Source organism: Lutra lutra, chromosome 3, assembly GCF_902655055.1.
Source record: "Lutra lutra chromosome 3, mLutLut1.2, whole genome shotgun sequence".
In the NCBI taxonomy this organism is placed as follows: Eukaryota; Metazoa; Chordata; class Mammalia; order Carnivora; family Mustelidae; genus Lutra; species Lutra lutra.
In genome coordinates, this window is record NC_062280.1 from 86,232,344 (window position 1) to 86,246,444 (window position 14,101).

Below are 14,101 nucleotides of genomic sequence, written 5' to 3' on the forward strand. Positions count from 1 at the left end.
GGTCATAATTTTAATGAAATAGAGTTAATTAACAAAGGTGCTTGACCTATTTTATATTGTTAAGTTTTCAAAAAATAAAATCTAAAGTAAAGTGTTTTGCCTGTATATCTGGTGAGACCTGTTAGATCATTTTAAAAGTTAATACTATGATTATGAAATGAAAAATTATTTAGGTGCTTCTTTTAAAAAAATGGTTGCAATGTAATCAACCTATAATATAGACAGGATTTTGGATCTTGGTTTCTAAGAACTTTGTGCTTCATCTCAAAAGACATAATATTCAGTGCTTTAAAGTTTGGATTGCACTCTGACTCTCGGGCCTAAATTCCAGCTCTGTCACTTACTAGCTGATGAATTTATACAAATTAGTTAACCTCATTGTGCCTTAATTTTCATACCTGAAGCATGGGGATAATAATAGCACCTGCCTCAGAGGCTTGTTGTGAGAATTAAATTTGTTAACACACGTAAATCACTTAGAAGGTTGGCAACACTTGAGAAGTGCTCAGTAATTACTACTATTATTTCAGAAAAACCGTAACTGTTAGTTATAAGCTGCTTATACTCTGCCACAGTGAGAACTGAAGACGTAATTCTATAAGGAGACCAAAAAAGTTCTTGGAACTCAGATTATGTAGCAATTTATAATAATTATAATAATTATAGTCACACTATAATACTTTAAATATATAACAAATTTAGAAACATTATTGCCCCAAATCAGTCCTTCATCTATTTTACATAGCGAGTGCTGTTCTCGAGATTTGCTGGAGAGAGAGACTACCTCTGAACCCAACATGGTAACTTGAATGTCATCCAAGGGAGATGGTCATGATGGCCCACCATGCTGGGTAAGGTGAGAAGACCCAGGTTTTCAATAAATTCTCCATAGATCTTCAGAGATAATGGAGATCTTGATATTTCCTCAGGATACAATAAGTTCTGAATTTTTGTTTTTGCTGAACTAATTCACTTCATGTCCTGATGTTTAGTCTTTATTCCATATTGTGTCACACAATAACTTTACACATTCTAGCCTACCTCTGTAGTCCATGTCAGATTTCAACCACTGAAAGGTGGACTATACTACCTCCTTAGAAATTGCCATTGTTCCACCCCATGCACCCACTTTTCTGTGGGTGTTTTTCTGCTTTTTGTGGCAAAATTGTCTTCAATGATTTGGGGACTCACTAACCCAGACACAAGTGTATTCCACGAATGGAATAGCTGGGGATGACCCTTAACCAATGGGAAACAGGAACCAGTGATCAGAGGACTCCAGACTCCTGTGTTTCAGAGATAACTTGCACATCTCTCCCAGACCATGAGGTATAAAGGCATATAATAAGGATCTTATTTTTTTTTTAAGATTTTATTTATTTGATAGAGATCACAAGTAGACAGAAAGGCAGGCAGAGAGAGAGAGAAGGGGAAGCAGGCTCTCCGCTGAGCAGAGAGCCCAATGTGGGGCTTGATCCCAGGACCCTGAGATCATGACCGGAGCTGAAGGCAGAGGCTCAAACCACTGAGCCACCCAGGTGCCCCAAGGATCTTGATGATGTGCCATTACTTTGTGTTTTCCTCCTTCATTTTCTAATTTTCCCTATTCACTTCTCCTTCTTTGTATTACATATTAAGTAAGTAAACTACTTGGATACAAGTATTTGTCCATGTAGGCTTTGTTTTTGGGGAAAGCCAAACTGACTCATTTTCCCTGGCATAAATTGCTGAGTTAGGAGACTTTTTCTTTTTTCCTGTTTTTGTTTTTTAAAGACTTACTTATTTAAGAGGGAGAAAAAGGGGGGAGAGAGAGAGAGAGAACGTGTGGCAGAAGGAGAGGAAGAGAGAGTCTTTTTAAAAAAAAATATTTATTTATTTATTTATTGGGGAGGGTGGGAGAAGCATAGGGAGAAGGAGAGAATCTCAAGCAAACTCCCTGCTAAAGCCTGATACTGCGCTTGGGATTCATGACCTGAAACAAAACCGAGAATTGTATGCTTAACTGACTGAGCCACCCAGGCTCCCCCAGACATTCCAATTCTTGAAAGTACTCAGATCCTTCTAGGACTAGAAACTTTCAACAAGCAATATTTCTCCACAGGCTGTAGTCTGCCAGCAAGTTTCATCACTTGTCTTCTTTCAAAATTTTTCTTCTTTACTCTCCTCCTTTATCCTCTAACTCATCTTAACTTCACAAACTGAGCATTTTATCTATTATCTTTCTTTTTTTTTAAAAGATTTTATTTATTTAGTTGACAGAGAGAGACACAGTGAGAAAGGGACACAAGCAGGAGCAGTGGGAGAGGGAGAAGCAGACTCCCTGCTGAGCAGGGAGCTCTATGTGGCGCTCCATCCCAGGACCCTGGGATCATGACCTGAGCAGAAGGCAGAGGCCTAATAACTGAGCCATTCAGGTGCCCCCGTTTTATCTATTCTTTACCTTGTTCATAATAGTGATCGTTTATGAAGTGTTTCCTTTTTTTTTTTTTCCCCTAATCAAAATTTGTTATCTCACTAGAGAAAATCTCTGGAACAAGAAGTTGAAATAGCAATGTTTTCCTCTATTTATATGAGTATTCCTCATTTACTGTACAAACTCTAATAGGATACCTAATGAAAAGAGACTAATTTTTATTTTTAAAGGAGAATGCCAAGAGATACTAAGCAAATACATTCCGGCATAGTGAAACAAATATTCTTTGATTCTTCCCTCAACATTTTCATGGACCCCATTGACTCAGAGGAGTATAGCTTGCCTCCCCCAATTCTCTATGCTATTTGGAAGTAAATTTGTTATATTTATATAGTGGTCCCTGAGTCTCTTGAAAGGCAGTGACAAAGACCCTAAGTCACTCCTTTCTGAGAACCAATGTTCACTAAGCTTCTCTATTCATTGACTATAACATTCCTACTTAAATTTTGCTGCCCTGGAAAGCATATGAAATACTTAGAGAAGAAATAATCACATGAGAAGTTGATACCCAGACTGGTTCCCTGAGCTCAGAGGCAGAGTATGGCTGTTCATATTGGGTGAGGCAGAAGGCCCCAAGACCTTTCCTTAGTGTTTATGTTTATGTAAGAATGACTAAACTTTTGAGCATAAACTGATATTAATATTAAGTTAAAATTTAACTTAAGTAGCCCATATGGAAGTGCCATTTGATCTGAGCAGGCATTCTCTCTTTGAGAATGATCTACTCTCTTCTCTCCTTTTGAGTATTTGGAAGTATGGTTAAATAAGATAAGCAGTAGCTATAGTTTCTACTGAATATATAAACCTAAGTGATTAATTTAAAGACATAATAGGATATGATTTAGTATCCCAAGCTAGTGGAGAAAAATCACACCAGTGACTCTGCAAAAAGTAATAGCCATATTTTGATAATATTTTCATTCTGATGTCCCAAATGTTGAGTTGATATTAAAGGCATGCTAAATAATAAATACACAAGGTGAGCATAGAGATAGGTCAATTATGCTACCTTGTGCAAGGCTTATTCATAAAAGCAGTAAGAGGCAGATGAATCAACAAAGGATGTAATTTTTGAGAAAAGTGAAAAGGAAATCAATACGGGGGAGCATCACAAGATCAAGCAAAACAGGCATTAAAAATTGAGAGAGTGATAACACATGCTGAACATAAATATGAAAAATGATTCACTCTAAGTCTTGATATCAGATTTGTATATCAAAATAATATAACGCAGTGGCAAAAGTTAAGGGTACTGAAACCAGTGTGATTCCCAGAGTAACCCCCAAGACCTTTGATGTTTTATTGTCTCATTTGTTCTAATCTGTATTTGGTAGATTTGGTATAAGGAGATGATATAGATATCTGTGTGTTTACACTGAGCCTCAGATATAGCAACTGCTATCCACAAAATGATGAGGGAACAGAAGGTTGGCTGAGGACAAAGCAGAAGCTGACACCCTGCAACCTTCCCCCACCCCCACCCTCACTCCTGGGTGAGACATATGTGACACTCTTTTTTTTTTAATTTTTAATTTTTTTTAATTAACATATAATGTATTATTAGCCCCAGGGGTACACGTCTGTGAATCGCCAGATTTACACTTCACAGCACTCACCATAATACATACCTTCCCCTACTATCTTAATGTTAATACCTTGCTAGAGGGAAAAACCTTGACAATGACAAGGTCTCAAGATCTCTGGCATCTTGTAGGTCCTCTTTAGCATATGAAAGTTCTTTTGAAACCTCCCTTTTTCCTTATCTCCCCCAACCCCAAAGTAAATAACCTGCTACACCTCACAACCCCAGGGCAGCAGCTCTTACTGCCAATGGGTCCTATCCCTGTGCTTTCATAAATCACCATTTTGCACCAAAGATGTCTCAAGAATTCTTTCTGGGTCGTCGGCTCTGCTCCGGACTCCTCTGAACCTGACCTATATTCTAAACTTCATCAAGGGCACCTGGGTGTCTCAGTGGGTTACGCCTCTGCCTTCAGTTCAGGTCATGATCTCAGGGTCCTGGGATGGAGCCCCACATCAGCCTCTCTGCTCAGCAGGGAGCCTGCTTCCCCCACCCCTGCCTGCCTCTGCCTACTTGCGATCTCTCTGTGTCAAATAAATAAATAAAATCTTAAAAAAAAAAAACTTCATCAAAATCTGTTAAAATATTTAATGAGCTTCAGTAAAAGAGTATTTTTAAAAAGATTAATCTATATGGAAGTCATTGACAGGAGTTAGAATGCTTCATAGAAACTTATGGAAGAATATGTAAATGAATTAGGGATGCAAGTTCCCTTAACGAGTAAATAAAATCCCTCTTCATTGTACTTTTGATTAATTAATGGCTAAATATAAAATTGCAAAACCAAGGTGGAAATGTGGAAAGGGAGAGTTGTTTTAGAGAGGAAAATAATAGTTTTCATTGATGAAGTAGATGAAAGGCAAAATATTTTACTGGTGTTATGTCCTACTATCACACAGCTGTTGACATCAGACTTAATGATTTAGTAAAAGGCTTGCTTTGGAATACAGTGTCATTGGAAATGACTGAAGATATTTTTATGACAGTATCAGAACCTTTCAAAGGATGAAAGGTTTACTTGGATTCAGAATGAGATAACATGTCTTTGAGAAGAATGAGAACAGTGAGTACCATGGACAGTGTCTCTTCTAGTTTAGACATTTCTGTCCCCCCCTTTGCTTTTTGACATAGCTATGTGCCACCCACACTAGTAGTTATTTAGTATCTTTCTTTAAATCAACTCCTTTTCAAAATCTTGAATATTTATATTACCTAAATATTGCCTATATTCCTAAGCAGTAATATCTAAGGTATTTTAATGTGTTGATTATCTTTTATATAATGTATGTTAAAGTAAATAGGCAACTATATCAATTTTTAAATAATAAAATCTGTTCATACATTGTCTCAACTCATCAACTGTCAGTGATAAGCTCGCTATACTTTGGGAAACAGTGTGATAAGGGATATAATAGGAAAAGAGAAAGAATGTAAAATAATTAGAAGTTAGAGTTCATCCTTTGCGCCCAGCTCTGTAGAATTCTGGGCTATCTGGGTCAAAAATTCTTTGCCGCCTCAGAGAAAAACAAAATAAAACAACCCACAAAGCTTTTCTTATTTTTAGGAGTGAATCAGAACCAGGAATGTAGTACTTTTATCAAGTATGTATTATAAAATCCAAAAGCTGCTTACAATGTTACTCTCCTAGTTTGTAACTCTTTAACAAACATTTAAACATACTTTAGCATATACTTTTAAATCCGTCCATCAAAGTTTGGGATTTTCAGACATGAGCGCTTTATTCAAAGCTTTTGACTTTGCTATAATTTTTAGTAGAACCAAGTGAAGTAGAGGAACCCTTGCTTATTCAGACCACTCCTTTAATTTTATACTTCAAGATATTTTACATAGGTAATATTTTAACACCACATACTAGAAAGTATCTGTGGAACTTTCTGAGAATCTGCAGTGTAAAGTGCTCAAATGTCTGAGGAACTAATAACATTTTCTTGATAGAATAATGCTTTCATGTCACATAAAATGAAACTGTCAGCATTCCTTTGTAGGTTTCTCTCAAGCTTAAGAGCAGGTCCTTGACAGTTCTAGAATTGCCTTTAAATATCTTATTGAAATGTAGATTAACACTGTAACATCTTATAATGGCTGGAAAACCTTTCCCTTTAAACACTTGTAGATAAGCAAGTATTAGTAAGTATTAACATTAGCTGCTATATTTTAGCATTTTTCCCTAAATATCGTTCTTCCCGTGACCTAATATTTAGACTCATTTTAAAACAGGGCATATTACCAAAGATTGGAATGTAGCTTTTACTACTAAAAGGTAATATAGATAGATATGTCAATTTAGAACATCAATTTATACGACTCATTATTAAGATCAGGTTAAGGATAAAAGCATTTGCTTCATCAAATATTTGGAGGATCAAAAGACTCTAAAATAGAGAAAAATAATATAATACCCTATAAAATTGTAACATAGTATATTAATTTAGCGATACTCAATAAATATTTATTTACTAATTTAAAATTGTAATCAAGTCTATGATAACGCAAATAAAAATAAAAGACTCCTCACATTTTGGAGTTGCAATGTTTTGTCTGGAGGCTGCTACCTTCTCTAACATTATTACCTGTGCCACACAGGTGTGTAAGGTAAGATGGAGGGGCTATCTTCCAATCCCCCTACCCCTGTGACCCATAGCACCTGGCGTCAAGATTCTACTTCCTTTCATTTTTGAAGACTTGAGGTTGATAATGATAGTATCTTATTACTGCCATTAGCAGTCAGGATATATTGATCACATTTAACACCAAGAAAAGACTTGTTAAATAGATTCCCTAAGTAAATGATTCTTAAGATTTTCCTTAAGTAACTGTGAGAGGTTTGATTTTAGTTTGTCACCTCCAGCATTGGTCAATAAACTGTATAATATATCATAACAATCAGGACTGCATAAATATATGGAGAAATAATATATAGTTATTGAATATTTATTCATATCTAGAACTGTGCTAGAAACCATGAGAGATACAAAGGACATAAAGACATTTCCTTGTCTTTGTGGAAAATACAATCATATTGGAAAGATTGGATGGACATGCTTCATTTTAATTAAGGAACTGTGGAGTAAACCAAATTATCTAACTCTTAAATTCACAGTAGAATAAACAATGACAGAAACAGAAATATCAGTAATAACTGCATTTAGGAGGAGGTAGAAACTGAATGATTTGGAATCAAAATTTGCAGATTTTCTGCAAATCTGAGTGGTATTATCTTAAGTATAGAACTCACCTATTGGGGTCTCTAATAAAGAAATACCCCAGGTTTTATAAATTTACTAATAAAAACATGCCACTACAGTTTTATATGTATCTTGTGCTTTGCAACCTCTAAGTTTGCCAAGAATAATTACACAAATATTTGATTACAACCTAGATGGATGTTAATACAACAGACACAGGGGAGGGCAGTTTGCTAATGGAAATGCTGGAAATTAGGTGTTACAACTAGTGCCCTTTTCAAAATTAAATGCAGAAGATAAGAAAATTTTTCTAATAAATTGCTGTTTACACAATTATTTTCAGTAAATTAGGGATTCTACTTACATTTTGTTTTTATGTGGAGGAATGAGATAAAATATATAGCCATTATTCATCTCTATGCTGAAACAGAAGTATTTTTACTTACATATGCAGGCATATATATATTTTTTTCCTTATTTATCACATATGTTTATTGAAATAACTTTATTAAAATAGAGATCGCAAAATGTATTCATGTCCCAAAATCCTGTAATGGCTAACTAATTTATTATTATTTATCTATCAAAAGAGTAGATTTTGAAATGTGAACATTTCTGGGCAAAGGTGGTGTTAGGGAATGTGTCACAGAAATGGAATTGCTTCAATACTACAACAGGCAGATGTATATCAAACATATATAAACATCTGAACACAGATAAGAAAATATTGGCTATATATCAAATGAGATAAAAACAATTTATTTTAAAAAAATTATCAGAAATGAAATGGAAAAAGGTCAGAGCCAGGTATGTAGAACCTCCAGGGCCTGTGATCCAAAGGAAAAGAAAAAAACAATTTAACATTAAAATACTCAATGAAATGAACTCAGCCCTATGGTAGTTCCTAAATACACAAAAATGTTACATTTTTAAATTGTAGAAAAGAATTTTTTCTTCTATAGTATCTGAGAATGAGAAGGCATTAAAGCACTTCCTTGGGAAGTATTTCCTCTCCTTAAATCCATACTTAGATGTGAACTGGTTCACCATCAAGTTGTTCATGTATGAGCTTTTAAAAGGGAGAAATACTTGGTTTATGTAATGAAGGTTAAACCTGATATCTGAAAGAGAAAAAAGAACAAGGGGGAAAAAAAAAGCCCTAGCAAAGAAACACATTTCATGAACACATTGTGAGTTTCTATTTAACATATAATAAATGAATCAAATGGGTAAGGATTAATTTTACTAACTATTCTCTTTACAATCTAGAGCTTTATATTAGTTGTCCCAATTATTATTATTATTATTTTTAATCTAGAATCACCTGGGAAACTTTTAATTTAGAGAGAGAGAGAGAGCATGGAGAGGGGGAGCACAAGCAAGGGAGGGGGCAGGAAGGGGCTGGGGAGAGGGAGGGACTGGGGAGAGGGAGAGAAGCAGACTCCCTGCTGATCAGGGAGCCTGATGTGAGGCTGTATCCCAGGACAAGAAGATCATGACAGGAGCCTAAAGCAGTTACTTTACTGACTGATACACCCAGGTGCCTCTCCTAGGACGCTTTTATTTTTTTTAATTTAATTTAATTTTTTAAAGATTTTATTTATTTATTTGACAGATAGAGATCACAAGTAGGCAGAGAGGCAGGCGGAGAAGAGAGGAGGAAGCAGGCTCCCTGCTGAGCAGAGAGCCCGAAGACGACGTGGGGCTCGATCCCAGCACCCTGGGATCATGACCCAAGCCGAAGGCAGAGGCTTTAACCCACTGAGCCACCCAGGCGCCCCTCCTAGGATGCTTTTAAAAATACAAATCTGCTTTCTAAAATTTATTAATCCATCAAATATTTATTTAGCATGTAGTGTGTTCTGGTCACATTGATAGAGGACTCAACGATGAAAATAGGTAATGCCTGCCTTCATAGAACTTGGTCTAGTGTGGGAAAAGATTAAGAAAATTAAACTTTTTTTTTTTTAAATAAAAGCTATACAATTTTAAAACAAGGAGTTTGAGAGTAAAAGATAAATACTGACAGAAAAACTTGATATAGGTTTCATTCCAAGAACATAATTCTTACTGCTATAAGAGAATGGATTGAGTATAGGTGTCTGTGACAGAGAAAGTAGGTAAACCAGTTAGTGGATCATTGCAATAGTCCCTGTAAGAAACAAAAAAATGCTAGGAGAAAGATTGTTTGCAGAATATTTCCAGTGTGTTCTGTCTGTGCCTCATGGCTCCCTCAAATACTAATGATTTTGCATGACATCAAGGGGCTTTTTTGTCTTTTAAATTTGACTTGGGTTTAGCTAATGGGAAATACCAGCCTGTGACTAGAGGTTGGCAACAGAATGAAGTTTGGTTTTTATTCCTCTGCTCCTTCTGTGTGTTGACTTCTCTTCTATCAGAGGATGTGGTTAATCTTAGACATCTCTCACTATGGAGCTAGACTTTCTAGTTTCTAGTAACTCTTCCCTTTGTCCTCTCAGCTTACATTGTCAACAGCTTCCTATTGCTTGCTCCTAGCTCTGAGGTCTTGAAGTATTTCTGGTTGGTTTCCACAAATCCTACTTACCCTATCTTTTAAATATGTTTTCATTTAACATTTCCTTCATATTACCCACTCTAAGTGGGTCACCCTTTTATGGCAGGACCCTGAATGATACAGGTGGCAATTGTGGAAAAGATATATAGACTTATTTACATACATTTGATGCATACAGAGGACAGGATTTAATGATGATTTAGAAACGGAGGGTGTGAAAATGGAGGTATCAAGGATGACTTCCAGGTTTCTGGCTTGATCAGTAGGTGAATGGGAGTATTCTTTGTAAGAGATGAAGATTCTCATCTCTAATAGAGATTCAGGTGGGATGGGAGCAGGTCAGGACTTCTGTCTGGACCATATTGAGTGGAAATGTCAAGCTGACATTTCAAATTAGTCAAAAGTCAGAAGTGAAGAGTAGAATATCAGTACACATTTTGTTGATGTGAGGGCATCTATGTCATATCAATAGAGAACAGAAGTGAGCATACAACAAAGTCTAAGTCATCGTGAAGTTTATGGTCTACTGAGGAAGAAGTCATGAAAAAAATAAAGTACAATGTTAAATTAATTCTATAAAACAAAAATTCAAGCAGGTATAAGATAACATAATGAGAGGTGCATGGGTGACTCAGTCAGTTAAGCATCTCCCTTTGGTTCAGGTCATGATCCCAAGGTCCCAGGATCGAGCCCCATATTGGGCTCCCTGATCAGTGGGAAGCCTGTTTCTCCCTCTCCCTATACCCCTCTCCCTGCTTGTGCTCTCTTTCTCTCTCTCAAATAAATAAATAAATAAATAATAAATAAATAAATAAAATCTTTAAAACTATATAATATAATGAGAAGACAGTGCATTTTGGAGGTTGAAAGAAGTGATAGCTAATATTATTCCCAATAGAGACATGCTGAATAGGTGGAAAGATGGAGGAAGGCTATTCTAGGCAGTGAAACAGTATTCATCTTAAATCTCTGTGGAAGAAAGGACTATAGTTCACTTGAGAAACAAAAATTGACCAGTGTGGCTGAAGATTAGTGAGCAAAGGAAGAAGTAGCATGAGATTAGGTTGCTGAGGTTGACAGAAGACCAGATTATCAGGTTATGACTGTTAGGATGCAATTTGATACCTAGTCATAAAGCAACTTAACTTTAATACAAATCTTAAGATGACCACAACTGTCATACAAACTTCATTATTAGATCTTATACCATGCATATCAGATAAAATTGGGATACTCAATATTGTTCTTTTTTTTTTTTTTTACAATTGGGCGAATTGACTCATCTACTTTGTAGTAAAGCACTACTTGTTAAGGGCATTGATGGAAAAGAGAGAGGATATCTGATAAATCACATGGCATGTCTTTATACCTTAAATTGAACTTTATAAATTGGAAATTATTTTTGTTTTCCCTTCAGGTACCCTTACTCTTTAGGACTTATTACATATGAAAAACAAACCTATCATATAGAAATACTAGGAAATAAAACCATGAGTATTACTTATAGTATATACTGGACATTTTCACTAAGACTTAGTTGTCTTAGTCTTTTTGCAAGAGCTAGTGATTTTACTAGTTTAGTGGAAGATGTTCATATCTGAACCTGAGGTTGCCTGTGGTTACTTATTGTGGTATCCATAACAAACACATAATTAACAAATTATAGCTCTATTCAAGGAACATACATTTATTCTTCAAATGAAGAAAAAATATTAAAAATTCTTCAAGAAGAGCTAATTCTTATACAATGCCACTATATGTCAGGCACTGTTTTAAAATCTCCATACATATTAAATCATTGACTGACTGTAAAATTCCTATGAGGCAGGTACTCTAACCATCAGCATTTAGACCTGAGGCAACTCCACCACAGGAAGTTACAAAACCTGTCTAAGGATGTCTGGGCAGTATACTGTAGTCTGGAAATTCAACATGATGGTCATGCTTTGGTATATCATCCTTGTGTAGGTGCCATGCTAATCTTCTCTGTGTCATTTCAATTTTAATATATGCATTGCCAAAGCAAGCACAACAGTCTTGTTTTATAATTCTCCATCTCAGCTCTCACCAGTTGGTAATTTTCTTTAATGGAAGAAGATCCATTCAGGGAAAGAACCATCACATTACCTAGTAGGTCTTGGGCCAAATTCTTATCAGTGATATTTTCTTGAGTGGCAATGTCAAAGAATTGAAACCTTATGCATGTGTTAGAAACGGATAAAACTGGTCATTAGTTCTTATAATTAGGAATATGTCACTGCACAGGTAAAGTGATATTTTAATCACTTTTTCTTTTCAATTTAAACACCTATAGGATAGAACTGAGGAATTAATTTGAAGGAGTTGCTGGTTTGACCTAAACATATGTTAATGAAATCAAATATAAAACTGATCCTTACTAGAATGAGTGTTTAACTATCTTCTAAATAATGGGAAATTTGGCAAAGGAAAAAAGGAAAATATCTATCTATCTATCTATCTATCATCTATCTTTCCATCATCTATATTTTTTCCACATACATTTCTTAAAATATTAAAATAAAGTCTGAGTATAATGACTATTTGCAGGTATTTGGCCATTTTATTTTTGAAGAATAAAATTCCAGTAATTCTCTAGAGTTGTTTCTCAAGTTTAAAATGTCTGTAAAGAGCAGAAAACATATAAACTTCATTTTGTAAGATTTTCTTCCTGTCAAGATGATTTGTTTTGAGAAGCATCTGAGGGTCTATAAGGCCATCCACCATCTAATAACTCTGATTGTTCTGTGTATCATCAAGTCACTGTGTCCAATCTGGACAGTTTCATTTTACATAACTATAAATTTTACTCTCTAACTGTCATTATTATAAATTGATCTCAATAAGAAAATGTTCATCATTGTTATGGGATGGGGGGAAAAAAGCTCAACACAGCATATATTTCAATCTTCCAACAATATAATCACATACTTCTAAGTATACAGTTCTATGTATGATTCAAAGTATAGCATTTCTAAATACTATTTTGGCCTTTTATATTTCTCATTTTATTTCTTGTTGTCAATATAAATTTAATATCTACTAAGCAAAGGGTCTCAACTGTTGTTAAGGATGTTTTTGAAGGTATTGTCATTTGTAATTTCTTTTCTATGAGATATTTCAGTGTTCAGAATTTAATTCTAGGGTGAAGTGTCAAATATGAGGTTGCTGGCTACATAAATACTAACTCCCTACCCCCAATTCAATTTCAAGGAGCAATTCAGGTGAGAGTAAATAAATAAATAAAAGGTTTGGTTAATGTTGGACATTTACTTGGTACTGTGTCATTCAAAACTCCTTCCGTTTAAAAACAAAATTTGCATTGACATATGAATGATGTATAATGCAGCATAATTACTTACGGGGTCTTTGAAAAGAGAAGCCCCCTTTTTTCCAAGTGATTTAACTTTGAAAAGGAATTACTTCACATGACCAACAAATACTATTAAAAAGCATTTTATGAGGTTCTTTCCCTGCATATTTCTACACATGGACAGACTATTGTGTGTTCTAAAACCTGTATTTACATGACACACTTTTATGGTCCAATGGGCAAACACTACTTAGTCCTAAAATAACATCACAGTAATGACTACAGTCAAGACAGCAAGAACACTCCACCATTATTATCCATATCAGACTCCACCAGATGGGGTATCTGTGGTGGAGTGCTGACAGTGGCAAACACTGAACAACTCTTTCTGGTATTTTTGTGTACTCTTAGGCACAGCGATTTTACATTTAAAATAAGCAGTGCATCAATTCTTCCATTTTAAAGAAATATGTTGTATCACATATTCTTTGCTTCATTTGAATCTAGTGGAGAAAGAAATGACATGGAAAATTGAAGATGACTTACATTAAGTGGGATTTAACCAAATTTCACTGGGTATAAGGCAAGTTCCCAACCTCAGGAGTATTGATCTTTTTGTGTTGGTTCATTCTTTGTGTGGGGACTGTCCTGTGCATTGTAGGATGTTTAATAGTATCGGTGACCTCTACTGACTAGAAGCCAGTACCCAGAGAGTTGTGACAACCAACAATGTCTCTTCATAAGGAATGAACTCATGAACATGCACATACTCTTTGAACAGATTAAATTATATGGCTTGGCTTTGTCAATATCAAGAGTTTTATCAGTCTCCAGATGTACATTCTTTCTCAAAGTATACTTTATTTATGTTTATTCATTTGTTTGTTTTACCTTCAGTCATGGCTAGAGTATGTAAGCATTTTGCATCTGCAATATTATTTCACACATTTTTTATTGATAGCAAGAAAATAAA

The 14,101-nt window shown here is 35.1% G+C and overlaps 1 non-coding gene across 1 annotated transcript; it reads right to left on the bottom strand.

Annotated features, from left to right (window-relative positions):
• Positions 1 to 11,720: 11,720 nt before the first annotated feature.
• LOC125096589 (U6 spliceosomal RNA) lies at positions 11,721 to 11,825 on the bottom strand. Its single transcript, XR_007126268.1, has one exon. It is a non-coding gene; the product is annotated as a U6 spliceosomal RNA (small nuclear RNA).
• Between the last annotated feature and the right edge of the window lie 2,276 nt (positions 11,826 to 14,101).